The sequence below is a fragment of the Antechinus flavipes genome, chromosome 1 (assembly GCF_016432865.1).
Source record: "Antechinus flavipes isolate AdamAnt ecotype Samford, QLD, Australia chromosome 1, AdamAnt_v2, whole genome shotgun sequence".
In the NCBI taxonomy this organism is placed as follows: Eukaryota; Metazoa; Chordata; class Mammalia; order Dasyuromorphia; family Dasyuridae; genus Antechinus; species Antechinus flavipes.
The window spans coordinates 480,068,112-480,083,731 of record NC_067398.1 but is presented as its reverse complement, the minus strand read 5'-3'; the positions used below and the strand labels follow the sequence as shown (position 1 = coordinate 480,083,731).

The 15,620-nt window shown below is 32.9% G+C and overlaps 1 protein-coding gene across 5 annotated transcripts in view; it reads left to right on the top strand.

Moving 5' to 3' along the window:
- DTNA (dystrobrevin alpha) overlaps nucleotides 1-15,620 on the top strand; it is a 478,032-nt gene that overhangs the window by 82,246 nt on the left and 380,166 nt on the right. The gene's annotated exons all lie outside the window — the stretch shown is intronic.

Here is a 15,620-nt window from a genome sequence, read left to right as displayed (position 1 = left end):
CTATTGACCCAAGCAAGCCATGAGTCTGTTCTTGTTGTTTACTCATTTTCAGTCTTGTCCAACTCTTCATGACCCCATTTGGAGTTTTTTGTGGCAAAGATATTAGAGTAGTTTGCTATTTTTTTTCTCCAGCTCATTTGACAGTTGAAGAACTGAGGTAAATAGGACTAAGTGACTTGCCTAGTCACTTACAGCTAGTAAGTATCTGAGCCTCAGCTTGAACTCAGATCTTCCTGTCTACAGGCCCAGCACTCCAGCCACTAAACCACCTAGCTGCCCACTTTAAAGTTTACAATGCACTTCACATATGTTATCCCATTTGATCTTCACAACAATTCTTTGAAATATTTGTTATTATTATCATCTCCATTTTTTCAAATGAGAAAATCAAGCCCCTAAGAAATAATGTTACTTATTTAAGATCATATAGATAGTAAATCTGAACAAGGGGTGGTACACAGTACTGTTACCTCTGAGTTTTTTGTTCTTGTCCCTACTTGTCTTATGTGATAAACAGCATCAATTCTATATTCCTGGACTCTCTGTTCTTTCTATTTGTGGTATAAATGAAAAGGAGTTGGACAATTTAGATTTTTTGAAAATCTGCTCCATTCCTGAATTATTCTTTATAATACTAATGATATTTCCCCATAATGACACTCAAATTCCTCATAATCCCATAACTACTTAATGATCCATTAGCTATAAAAAGAGTTTCCAAGTTCATTTTTAAAAAACTCACTCTATCCAACTACTTGTGTTGAGTAGATAGTTATTTCCCTAATGTTTTATCATGGCTTTGAAGTGACTGTAGGTTCTCAAAGGCTATGCTTAGAGAGGACAATGTTGCAGATCCTATCAAGGTGAAAGAACTTCAAGTTAAGGGTCAACAATGTCTTCTCTGAGGATCAAACTAGTTGATTTGGAGGGATGCCTCAGCAGAAATTAATTTTAAAATGCCCAACAAAAAGTGACGTTTTTTTTCTTTTGATCACAGGAACTTCTAAACAAGTTAATAAGCACATGAATATTGTAATCTGTGTCAAAGAAATAACTATGCTGATGAATCTGTGAATGTTCTTAAGCATTGAAAGCATTTTAAGAATAAAAAATAAGCACAGTTATAGCATTATCATTTAAATAAAGTCAATCATAACTCTCCAGTCAGTAGTTCTGCCTTTAGTTAACTAAAGATAATACTCAAGAGGGTGATTGTAGTGTATACAGGATGGAATGAGAAGAATGATTAGTTCCATTTTCCTCTCATAGATCATTCAGCTTTTCTACTGCCTCATGTTCACATATAAAAACTGATTAAGTATCATTCATTCACTCATTCAACATTGATAACAAACTAGGGGAAACCAACTATTAAAAAACAGTCTTCTTCACTGAAAGAGTTCATAATCTAATAAGGAAACAAAGACAAGAAAATAAGATATACAAAGAAAACACACAAATAAATATAAACATATAGCTATGAGGAAAATACTACTAGTGTTAAATTCTAGAGTTGAAGTAGGATAGAAGAAACATGAGAGTTAAGCAGATTTATTCTGGGATCATGGAAAAATAGCAAAATAGGCATTTGAAAATAGAAAAGTTTCGAAGTTGGTAAGTATAATTTTGGTTATAGACTGTGTCTGTTACTTAAGAACCTGCCTGAATAAGTATGAATGTGATAATCACCAGAATGTGTCAGTAATAACCCCTAATATATAAAAATCAATATTATTCCATTCTGTTTTCACAGTGATGGTGATGGAATTATAGAAAAGGGGACAGATGAATAGCAAGTTATATACCACCAGCAGACAGCAATTCTTTTTTTGACAATAGCTTTTTAATTTTCAAAATATATGCAAAGATAGTTTTCAATGTTCACCCTTGCAAAACCTTGTGTTCCAAATTATTTCTCCCTTTCTTCCCCCCACCTCTCCCCTAGATGGCAAGTAATCCAATATATATTCAAAATATACAATTCTTCTATATATATTTCCACAATTATCATGCTATACAAGAAAAATTAGATCAAAAAGAAAAAAAATGAGAAAGAAAACAACAACAAATATTGTGATCCATATTCAGTCCTCATAGTCCTTTCTCTAGGTGCAGATGGTTCTCTCTATCACAAGTTTATTGAAATTGGCCTGTATCACCCCATTGCTGAAAAGAGCTATGTCCATCAGAATTGATCATTGCATAATTTTCTTGTTGCTGTGTACAACATTCTCTTGGTTCTACTCACTTCACTTAGCATCAATTCAGGTAAGTCTCTCCAGGTCTTTTTGAAATCATCCTGGTGATCATTTCTTATGGAAAAACATTGTTCCATAACATTCATACATCATAACTTATTCAATTATTTTCCAACTGATGGGCAGCCATTCAGTTTCCAGCTCCTTGCCATTACAAAAAGTACTGCTACAAACATTTTTGAATATGTGGATTCTTTTCCTTTTTTATGATCTCTTTGGGATACAGATCCATTATTGACACTGCTAGGTCAAAGGATATGCACAGTTTGATAGCTCTTTGGGGACAATTCCATATTGCTCTCAAGAATGGTTGGATCAGTTCACAATTCCAACAAAAATGTATTAGTGTCACAATTTTCCCACATCCCCTCCAACATTTATCATTATCTTTTCCTGTCATCTTAGACAATCCGAGAGGTATGTAGTAGTACCTCAGAGTTGTCTTAATTTGCAGTTCTCTGATCAATAATGATTTGGAGCATTTTTTTTCATATGACTAGAAATAGTTTTAATTTCTTCATCTAAAAATTGTCTAGTAAGATCCTTTGACTGCTTATCAATTAGAGAATGGCTTGTATAAATTTTCTACATATTTTAGGCCTTTATCAGAATCCTTGGATGAAAAATTTCCCCCCAGTTTTCTGCTTTTCTTCTAATCTCGTCTGCATTACAAACATTAATTCTTGATATTTTAAATGGGAGGTCTTTTTTTCCAGAGAAAAAAGGAGAGGTTAGATTAAATAATTTCAAAGTCTCTTTTACTACTAAATTCTGTAATCTTATACATTGGTAAAGAGCAAGAGGATCAGTCCTGACATTTATTCTGAATAAAGCTAGAAGGTATAAAAACATTGGAAGGAAAGTTCATAGATTCTCCTCAGAGAATTGAGTAAAGACATTTTCAAAACTGGATTCATCTTATACCAAAAAGCAACAAGAAACTTTATTTTATGAGACCCTGAGATATCTTATTTGTAAAAGTATAAAGGAGCATACTACAATGATGACAACTGCATTTTATATACCATGATCTGTTGTAGAAGATATATATAGCCAATATATATCTCAGTTCTTGATTACTTCAAGATAAAGTTGGTAAAGGGCAAAAATTGTTAGAAAATTTGAATTGAAACCAAGAAACAAAAGAAGGCAAAAGTCTTGTGGACTTTTCAGAAAATTATGCATATGTATCTTGAATACTTTATTTAAGAAGAATTAGAAAATGCTAACTATTAAAATCACCAAATGACATCAGAAAAAATAGTAACAATTGTCTATATCTTAATCTGCAGAAAATGATTAGTTGGTTAAAGCTACAAGAACAATTGCAGAATTAACTAACTGTGTGAAATTCTGTATGTATGCAGTGAGGACTTGTTAGAGCAAAGGTCAAGATCAATACTAAATTAGAAGGAAGAAAAATGGAAAGACTGCGTGCAATTAGTATCTCAAATCTGACCTACTTAATTAGTTGATTCTGAGGGAGAGAGGGAAAGAAAAGGAATGGATAAAATAAAGAAAATCAATTGAATAATCTGAATTGTTTTTCTTTATTAACTGATTATATTAACTGATATAAAGTGGTTGTCACAATGAAGTATTCAAATGGCTTAGAAACAAACAGTAAAACTTGAACTTGTCCTATGAAGATACATGGCAGCCAAGAGTAATGCCAGGTCAAAGTACAAGTTCCTTCATAAAGTATTAGAAAAGACCAAGCTAGTTGAGTTTGGAGAGGCTTATTCCCAGAAATTAATTAAAAATTGAAGAGTACAAGCAGTTTTATCTTACAAAAAGTGAAAAGCAGTGTAAAGGAAATGACATTTAAAAAAAAAAAGCTTGATGTGAGATTCATCTAAGCCGGATAAAGCAAATTTATAGATTAAATTGAAAGATAGCCAATAAAACATAGGTGAAGTAAAAGATACTGACAAAGATTGTATCATTCAATTCTTGATCATTGATGACAGTGGAAGTACAAAAATTAGATGTTACCACCTTTGTTCTTGATTGTCTATCTGAGGAAGTAGAAATGGCACTTAAAAAAAGAAAGAAAGATGAAATCCAGAAAATAAGCTGCTCCTAGCCAAGTACATATAAAACAAATTTCATGCAATGCTAAACAGGTTGTTTTTCCAAATATTTCTATAAAAGATTTATTTCCAAATAAACAGATATTTTACCCTAAAAGGAACACTGTTTTTAAAGTGGATAAACATGGATATTGTCCAGATCTTCATGTAAAGGTAGATAGGCAACCCATGGACTTATTTCATCAGCATTTGGAACAGACATTACAAATGGGCAAATACTTAGGCCTAGGATTGGATACGCTATAAAAGACTAGATCCAATTCCATGCCACTTTCAGGGCTCCTAAGCTTCCAACTACCACAAAAGTCCATTTTTAATACCAATATTACCTCAGTGACACAAAATAGGTACAAATCATGGAAAACGATTATGTCAGGGGAATTAAATTTCCCTGAGCCAAAGAGGAATAGAAAGAAGTATAGTAGAGAGACATAAATAGTAGGTAGGATATTGACAAAAACTGTTTCTGTGTGCCAAGTGATAAAACAATTATATAAAAGATATATGACCAAAAGAATAGATATAGAGTTAATCACATAGTAAAGTGAGGGATAATAGAGGCACAACTGAGGTTACAATGAAATCCATGAAATAGTGAAAGATTCAAAGGAAAATCTGAATTCTACTAGATAGATTTCTATGAAATCTTTGTGAAAGAACACAGATGAGAATCATTAAGGATAAAAATATGTTTGATCTTCAGCACTGTGGAGAGTACCCATATTACTTAGATTTTGGATCCATGGAAGAATTTAAATAAATGTACTGTTTTAAAGTTTACAAACTGGTTTCTCAAGTGATATCCATGTAGGAAACAGTTATTTTGCAAAACAGACATGATTCTGAAAGATAAAAGATGAGGCCAGAGTATATTTTGAACATGGGAGATAGCCTGTATCAAAATATGAGGCAAGAAGCAACTTGATCTTTACAATGAGTGGCTAGTCATTCTTATGTAATAAGTGGTTATTGTACCTCTAGTATGTGTCAAGCTGGGCAGTTAGGTGGCACAGTGGATAAAGATCCTGATCTGGAAACAGGGAGATCAGAGTTCAGATCTAGCTTCAGATACTTACTGTGTGACCTCGGGCAATTCACTTTACACTGTTTGCTTAAGTTTTAACTCATCTGTCAAATGATATCAAAGCTGTCAAACTAGAAAAAGAAATGGCAAATCACTTGTTTATCCTTGCCAAGAAAACCCCAAATTGGGTCACAATTAGTTGGACAGGACTGAAACAACTGAACAACAAATGGACCGGGCACTGAAGATACAAAAGCCACCAACAAAACAGTTCTAATTCTCTACTCTATTAAAGCTTAAAATTTCATTAATACTTTTGTGATACTTTGTATAGAGGGAGACAGCATTCTTCTTTTTGTTGTTTTTTTGCTTGCTTTTTGTTAGTTTATTTTGGCAGAAATATAAAACGGGTAAAGGGGAATGATATGCAATGAAATTGTAAGGTTGGAGTCAGGCGATTTAGGACCTGAAATGTTAGGTTAAGGAATTTGCATTTTATCTTTGAGGCAAAGAAGAACAAATGAGTGGTGTGGCCCTACCTATGCTTTAGCAAAATTATTTTGACACCTATGTGAAATATGAATAGGAGAGCAGTGATGCTGAAGTCAGGGGTGCCCATAAGGGAGTGGGAGAAACAGAACTGATGTAGAGATATTGGAGAGATAGATTTTTAAGACTTGGAAATTGATTTGATTTGGGAGTGGGAAGGGGGAAAGAGCACAAATGGCTGCAAAATTGCAATCCTGGGTGATTGAGAAGATGACATTGGTCCCTAATTAAGTTGAAAATTTGGGAGGAAGAGGTACACTTAGGAGGAAGATGAGTTCAGTTTTTGCAGTCTTGATTTGAGATGTCTTTGAGATGTCCAGATGATATACAACAAATATTTGGTAGTGGGGGACTAGAATTCAGTGGGAAGATTAGGATTGCATAAATAAAGTCATTTATACAGAGGTGTTAATTGAATCCATGGTGTATTGCAGATTACTGCAAAAGTGGGCAAATAAGGCAAAGATCCAATTTTTGTCAATGTTTTTAAGAGAGAATTTTTCCTCCTATTAGAAATGCTGTCTTTACTATTTTTTTCCTTTTTCTTGACCCGAAACATCCCATGCACGAAAAACATAAAGACCTTTGTGGCTTGATAACCACAGCTCTTCAAATTACCAAACTACCAGCTGTGCCATTTATAAGGGAGTGTCAATGAACCTCCTTTTCATTACTCTCCTCTCCCTACACCACAAGAAAAAGAGAATTTTAAGTAGCTAAAAATTGACTTTGCTATGGATTTTACTCTAAGCCCTAAGCAGTGAAAGAATTATTGTATTATCCATATCTACACCATTGTGAAATATTTCATGCACACATGTATACATGAGTCCTAATTCAGTGAAAATTACAGACTCCTTCATATGGAATTTATAAAAAATATCTGGTGTTCTTTCCAGGTTATTTTTACCTTTCTAAACCCGATTTTTCTTGTGCAACAAGAGAACTGTATAAATATGTACACATATATAGTATTTAAGATATATTTTAACATCTTTAACATGTATGAGACTGCCTGGCATCTAGGGGAGGAGGTGGAGGGAAGGAAGGCAAAAGTTGGAACAGAAGTGTTTGCAAGGGTCAATGTTGAAAAATTACCCATTTATATGTTCTATCAATAAAAAGCTATGATAATTTTTTTAAAAAAGAAAAATATATGGGTTGTTGTTGTTGTTTAACTATATTGGGGTCTTAGAAATGTGACTTTCTGGTTCATTTTATATATTTGTTTTCATTTTTCCCTTGTGGAAAAAAATACATGTTTCTGCCTATGTAGATTGTGTTCTTTCTCTACAAAAAAACAAACACAATTGATATGTTAGCACATTATTTTTTAAGTGATGTAGGAAGCAGGCTTTAGTGACAGATGCTGAAAGAGAATTTTCAAGAAAAAAAGTAATATTTTGCATCAGCTTCAAGAATGTTATTACATTAAAATATTATTCAGAATACTTGGGTAGCTAAATAGCCTCTGCCATGTATTAACTATATGATTTTGTATAAGTCATGTACACTCTCCGTGCTATAGAAAATTCTCTATAATTACACATTGGATAACAGATTACATATCAATGTGCATATCAATGCATATTAATATTCACTGATAGAGAAACTCATACTTATTTAATTATATTTATATGATATCATTCTTCAACATTATTTTAATGAAACATCACTAAGTAGAAACAATCCTGGATTCTCTTCATCTGTGCCTATGGATCAGGGTGGCTGGCAAATACTAACAAGCTGAAAAGACTTTCACAACAGATGCAATTATGGTCAATATGTCTGTTCCCCAAAGATAAGTCTACCAAAGTGAAATCACTATCCAATGATAATTTTCCCCCTTCATACATGAGCCCATGAGAACTAGGATCTAAGGTATAGAGTGGCTTGTGAATTCTATTAGTGAAGTATCTATACTGATGAAATCACAAATCTCTGAATAATAAATCAGTGAGCAATTATTAAAAGCCTATTATGTTCCAGGCAATGTTAAGTACCAAGGAATATAAAGAGGTAAAAGACAATTTCTGCATTTGAAGAGCTTACAATCTAAAGAAGGAACAATAAGCAAATGGATAGGTCCAAACAAGACAATTCTGAATATATAGGAAATATTTTTAAAAGGAGCACTTGAATTAAGAGACACTAAAAAAGGTTTCATGTAGCAGATAGAATTATAATGAAGACTAGAAGGAAGTCAGGAAAGCTGGGAGGCAAAAATGAGAAGGGAGAACATTCCAGACATGGAGGACAGTAAAATAAAATCCTCAGACCTTAGACATGGAGTATTTATTCATAGAATAATAAAGAAACCAATATCACTGAATCAAAGAGTAGATGAGGAAGGGGCAAATTAAAGAGGAGTAAGAAAGAGTAGGAACAAGATCAATGAAAACTGGAAAGATAGAGGGGACTGGTTAAATCTGTTTTCAGATTTTTTTTTTGTTTATATTGATCCTAGAGGTGATAGAATACCACTGGAATTATTGAGTATTGAATCTGTGCATTAGGAAATTTACTTTGGTAGTTAAATGGAGGATGGACTAGAAGAAGGAAAGACTTGGGGCAGGTAGACCAACCAGCAGGCTATTGCAATAGTTTAGGTGTGAGTTAGTAAAAACCTACACCATGGAGGTCATAGCAGAAGTGAAGAGGAATTTATTTTAGCAATGTTGCCCATAAACTAGGTAGACAATAGTTAATTACTATAGTAATTTACTTTTTGATAAATCCAAAGACTGCAGTTTCTGGAATAAGAATTCACTGTTTAAAAAAATTGTTGGGAAAATTAGAAAATAGTATGGCAGAAACTAGGGATAAACCAACATCTCACACCTTATATCAAGATAAGGTCAAATGGATTAATGATTTAAACACAAAGGTAGATACCATAAGCAAATTAGGAAAGCAAGGGATCATCTATCTGTCAGATCTTTGGAGAAGGAAAGAGTTTATGGCCAAAGAAGAACTAGAAAATATTATGAAGTGCAAAATGGATAATTTTGATCACATTAAGTTAAATAGGTTTTGCATAAAGAAAACTGTACATATCCTTTGATCTAGGATTTTCACTACTGGGTCTTTATCCCAAAGAGATCATAAAATAGGGGAAAGGATCTAGATGTGTAAAAGTATTTGTAGCAGCTCTTTTACTGGTGGCAAGAAATTGGAAATTGAAGGGATGCCTATTCAACTGGGGAATGGTTGAATAAGCTATGCTATATGAACATAATAGAATACTATTGTTATAAAAGAAATGATGAACAGGCTGATTTCAGAAAAACCTGGAAAGACTCACATGAACTAATGCTAAGTGAAGGGAGCAAACGAAGAAAACACTGTACATAGTAACAGTGAGATTATGCAATGATTGACTATGATAGCCCTAGCTCTTCTCTGCAATACATTGATCAAGATAAAAAAAAAATGAGAAAGAAAAAGCAAACAAAAAAAGTGAAAATACTACACTTTGAACTACATTTAGTCCTTATAGTTCTCTCTGGATACAGGTGGCATTTTCCATTCCAATTCTATTGGAATTGTCTTGGATCACTGCATTCCTGAGAAGAGGTTGATCACTACATAAACTTGCTATTACTGTGTACAATGTTCTCTTGGTTCTGCTCTCGTCATTCAGTATCAGTTTAGAGCTATGCTTTAATATAAATTATTTTGTCTATCTCTTGGAAAAGGGAAGAATTGGAGAGAAGGGAGAGATTGGAAGCAGGAAGAGCAATGAGGAGATTGTTACAATATTCCAAATAAGAGAGGATGAAAGACTATTACAGAATTGTGGTAGAGATACAAAGAAGGTGCGGAAAAATAAAGGAAATAAGCATTACAAAAACCTAGTACAGGACAATATACTAAGTATTTGGCAAATATTATTTCATTTGATCTTACTACATCCCTAGGAAGTATTTGCTATTATTATCCACATTTTACTAATATGAGAGAGGTAATGGTAGAGTCAACCAATATTCCTAACCATTAAATATGAAGAATGTAGAATAGGAAAAAGTCAACAGTAATGCTGAGATTATGAACTGAAATAACTGGGTAAATGTCTCAATAGAAACTCAATAAATCAATGGTAAATATATAGATTTAGGAGTCATCTATATAAAGATGATTTTGTAGAATTCCGAAAAGAAACTATAGTGACAGAAGTAAAGATAGCTCAGAACAAAGCCCCAGAAGGCATTTATTCTGAAAGGGAAAGAAATAGATTATTATTCAGCAAAAGCAACTGAGGACTACATAAAGAGTAAGACATGCAGTAGGAGAACCAGACAAGAGATATATAATGAAAACTATGGGTGTAAAGAAGAGGTGGTGGTGGATAGTAATGTCAAAACTACAGAGAAAATTCAGGGATAGAGATACAAAGAAGGTGCGGAAAAATAAAGGAAATAAGCATTACAAAAGCTGAGTACAGGACAATATACTAAGTATTTGGCAAATATCATTTCATTTGATCTTACTACATCCCTAAGAAGTATTTGCTATTATTATCCACATTTTATAGTTGAGGAAACTGAGGCAAGTAGTGATTAAGTAGTTTACTCAACTCATGTAGCTAATAAGTGTGTGAAGCCAGATTGAGTGAAGAAGTAGAACCATTTAATGTGTGGAGCAAAGTTTAAGAAAGAATTCAAAACTGATGGACTCTACTTTTTTTGTATAATAGGTAGCACTCTGGCCCTAAGAGCTTCTTGCTTATATGAGCTCTCTACAGGTAGGAACACAAGCATTGTTTCTATCAGTTTCACTTAGTACCTTGTTTCTTCTGGCCCATAACATCTCCTTGTAAGATCAGATCAATCATACTGAACCATGCTAAATTAGATAATTATTGTCTCTATCAGCTCTAATGACTTAACACTTTGTAAGGATTCCAACATCATGCTAAGAGAAATAAGTATAAAAATATTGGAGATTCATGCAAGAAGAAGGAATTTGGAACAGCTAAATGATAAAGAATGATAAAAGAGTCAATCAAGTAAGAATAAATGCAATATTAAAGACCCAGCTGAGATTTCACAAGAATGTGTAATAGTCACAATTATCATGGTATCACGATTTCCTCCAACAATATTCAGCAACTCAATATTATGAGCAGAAAAGACAGTTGATAGAAGGGATTCAAGGCAAAGAACTGGCAGAATGTGTATGGCAGTAGAATAAGAAGGCAAGGCAGTCAAGAGTGAAAGCGAAACCAATAAGGGAGAAAAAATGATACCAGAGAAAATGTAAGAAATCAGGAAAATGACAACATAGAACTATGGTATTTGGTAAAGGCTAAGAATTGGTTTCAAGAGGACTGGGGGGAAAAGAAATATAGAGATGAAAGGGACAATTTATTTAATCACTTGGGTAGCTAAACAGTGTAGTAGATGGAGTGATAGGCCTAGACTTAGGTATACCTGAGTTCAAATCCAACTTTAGACACTTCCTTTTTGTGTCACCTTGGAATGTAACAATCTCATTTTCCTCAACTGTAAAATGGAGCTAATTTTGTCATTTAATCTTATTGTGCAGATTACATGATTTACAGATATTTATAAAGTGCTATCACACTGCCTGACACATATATATAAAAGCAAATTATTTTTACTGTTGTTACTGTTATCAGAAAAGGGATTTGAAATTTATAATATTGGAATTGCACAGGCAATTGGGAGATCTACATAAGGTATGACCATCCCTTTGAATAACTGTAATAGATTAAAGCCATAGGTTTGGGGAAATGAAGACATTGAGGAACAGATAGGTCAGAGTTTATGAGAGAATGTCAATATCAAAATTTATATTGAAATGGAAAATTATAAGGGAAAGGATTGGAAAAGAAAAATGTCTCCATAACTAATTTACATTGCTGGGTTCTCCTTTTGTCATAATGTATCAATTCAGTCTTTGAATATTAATAATATTCCACATTGAGCTCTCACTTTGTCATTATATATTTTCTTAATCAGTAAGTAATGCTTCTATCATATCTAGGTCCACAAAATATTTTGACCTTCAAAGGAAGGAAACTATAGTATTTTACTATCCTATATTGAGACATGCTAAGACCAAAGATATGCCTAAAAAATTAGGAAGAAAACAAACATACAAACTTAAAAGGATCCCTTCTGATCTTGCATCCTGCGACACTGCTCCTCTCTAGTAGGAGAGGTAACTGAGGAAGAGAGTATATTATTTAATGTAACCTTCCCCAGATTTACACTTTAATAATTCGGAATTTATTAAAGCAAATTTAGTACAATTAACCAGAAAGGTTAATCAGAAAGTTCAATTAATCAGGTGATCTTGTCCCACCCCCACCCCTCATACAGTCTAGAGTTTAATAATTTGCTTTATAAATTATTTTTATGCAATGAAGATGACAAGCAGTCTAGGAACATTAGAAGTAAATATAGCCAAAGTTCTAAAAATGCATCTTTAGCAATCTGATTCTACATTTTAAAAACATAATTCCAAATAGTGTATAGTGAATTGTTACAGGAAGTTATTTGTCTCTATGAAGGTTGCTCTGCTCTACCAAGAAAAAATGGGGGGAAACTAATCAACACAATCCCTAGAAGAGGAATATAGCAAAAGGGTGGAGGATAGGCAGGACAGGGAGACAAAAAGAAGTACTGATTACATGTAAATTATATAATGCTAAAAAAATTTTTCTCTTCTACCTTAATACTTGTTCCATAATTTTTAAAAGACAAAGACACAATTGTCCTTTCCTTCCCTCTTTACTTCTCCCAACATAACTATAAATGAAGTCTTTTTAATTTTCCTAAGAATTTAATGAAATTCATGCCAATATATGGAGAAGGAAAGAAGTTTTACTAAATACTAACATAACTAGTTCAAATAAACATGTTCATTTTAAAGATATATGAGATTGAAAAATAGATATAAAATAAATGAAAAATAGATGAGAAATTAAAAATAGAAGACAGTTGATAGATTACTTTTATACATAGATATGTAATTATCCACAATTCCTGAATAGTGCAAGATTATGTGATTTCCCAAGGGTCACACAGCCAATATGTGTCAGAGGCATATCTTTGTGACTTTGTGTCTCACTATTTACTATGACAAGCTGCCTTTCACTTTTTGTCTTTGGAGATTATTGAAACCTTGATTCAGTAAGACTCTCAATTCTTTCCATGTTGGTTTGATGGATAATCATGAAGACAATAGTAACCGTACTTATTCTTTTTTGCTTATTTGTTTGTTTTTGTGAGGCAGTTAGAGTTCTAAGTGACCTGCCCAGGGTCACTCACTAGTTAAGTATCAAGTGCTTGAGGGCACATTTGAACTCAGATCCTCCAGAATTCAGGGCCAGTGATTTATCCATTGCACCACCTAGCTCCACTCCTCCCCACTATAACCTCCTGTGTCTGTTTTTAAAAAACATTATCAAGCAGCAGTTTGGCCTTCAGGTTTAATGATTCAAAAGATTTATCTAATTGATCAGTCTTGATCAAGAACGATTTTCTTTGCCAAATTTTATCAAAATCCCCAATGAATTAATTTTCCTTTTAAAATCCTGATCTTTATTCAGATGACTTAATCAATTATTTCTCTAATCATAAACATCACTGGATTGTATCACTTTTTACAAATAATGTCACCTATTTACAAAATAAGAGAATTGGACAAAATAGTCTTTAAAATGTCTGTCCACTTTAAATTGCTGGACTGCTATGATACTATTGATTGCTAAGGAAGAAATGAAGCATAATTCTGCTTTAATGCCAAGAAAACTGAAAATTTTTTATTGTATACAACAATTACAACACTGTTGACTTATATAATCATTTCTTTCATTCTAGGCAACCATGGTGCTTTCCCATCTTTGGCTCTGATAGGGCTAGCTACTTCATAAGAAAGAGAATGGGGAAAAATGCTAATGTAAGAATGGCTAATTTTATTGGTTAGGATGAGCACCATTTATGCCTATAAAATCAGAAGTCAGCTTCTTGACCAGCCTCTTTGTTTCCTATGGCATTATATAATACTCAGGACTTGACATTCTCAAGAAGTTTGACTCTTTCCTCAGGTACTTATGTGATTTTTCTCAAGTCACTTAATCCATGTCTGGCTCAATTTCCTCATCTGTAAAATAGGAGAAATAACACCTACATTCCAGGGTTACTTTTTTGTTTTATTGATGTATTTTCATTTTATATTACAAATACAAATTTGTAAAGAGTCTCATAAAAAGTAAAACATTTAAATAAACCTAATATTTCAGTGATTTCATTTGTAGCATGCCTCCACATTCTATATCTGTAGCATTCCTTCCTCACCTACACTTTACTTTGTAAACTATTTTTAAATTTTAAAAATATACCTGATTTACCTATTTTACTTTATTTTTCTCCTCATCTCTTGTCTTATTGAATTAAAAACAAGAAAAACATATTCTTTGTGACAAATATGCATAAACAAGCAAAATAAATTCTTTCAATAGATATGCGCACACATTCACATGTTTTCATAGTGTGTACATGTGAAAAACAGACATACATATCTGTAGGTGGACACATATATCTACATGTAAATATGTATTATATGTAAATATATACATATACATACATACGTGTGTGTGTGTTTTCTGTTCCATGAATACATCTTCCCAGGTTTTCCTGAAACTATCCTCTTCATTATTTCTTATAGAACAATAGTGTCCAGTCATATTTGTATGCCATAATTTATTCAGCCATTTTATAGTTGATAGGCAGATCCTTAAGTTCCAGTCTTTGTCATCAAGAAATAGAAAAATCTGCTATAAATATTTTTGTACATATAATATCTTTTCTTTTTTTATTTTTTTTGAGTAAAGTCCTAGCCTTGGTAAATAGGTCAAAGGACAGCGATTACCTAGTAACTTTTTCTGCATAATTCCAAATTGCTTTCCAAAGGGGTTGTATCCCATTACAGGCTCACCAACATTGTGTTGATATGCCCATTTTCCCACAGCCCTCCCAGTATTGCTTCAAGAATCAAATATTAAATTTGTAGTGTTTTTCAAATTATAAGCATTATATAGTAATTATTATTATATTTTATTACAACAAGGCCAGTGAATGGCATATGTTACTGTGTCTGAACAAACATTTAGGATTTCCGGGGCAGAATTGAATACACTAGTCATTTCCATTTGCTTATTTGTCCCTTCTGCTTTTGCAAGAGAGTATTTAGCTATTCTTCTAGTCATCCAAAGCATGCAACAATTGATGCCAAATCGTCAGAAAGAACACATGTGCTACTTGAGTGCCATGTGATTTATGAATGACAGGGAAGAAAAATGTCTGTTATTCTCACACCTCAATCTATTCAGCTAAGCTAGCAGGTGCATGGCCTGCTTAAAAGATCCCCTTAGTATTTCTCTGGATTTGAATAAACTAACAAAATTATCTTTATTGTTAAAGTGCTAACATATTTGATTTGTGTTTCTTTCGTTTTTATTGGCTTATTTAAAGTCATTACTAATTAAAATTTTTACCCCAACATTTCAATAATTTGGTACTCACTACAGCACATTTACCTTATGTGCTAATTTTCATCTTTATTCTAAAATGCCTTCCATGTTCTTGACGACGTTTTTAAGATGCAATAAAGATGATACTGTTTCTTTTTAATGTCACCTTCACACACACTATCACAAATTTCTTC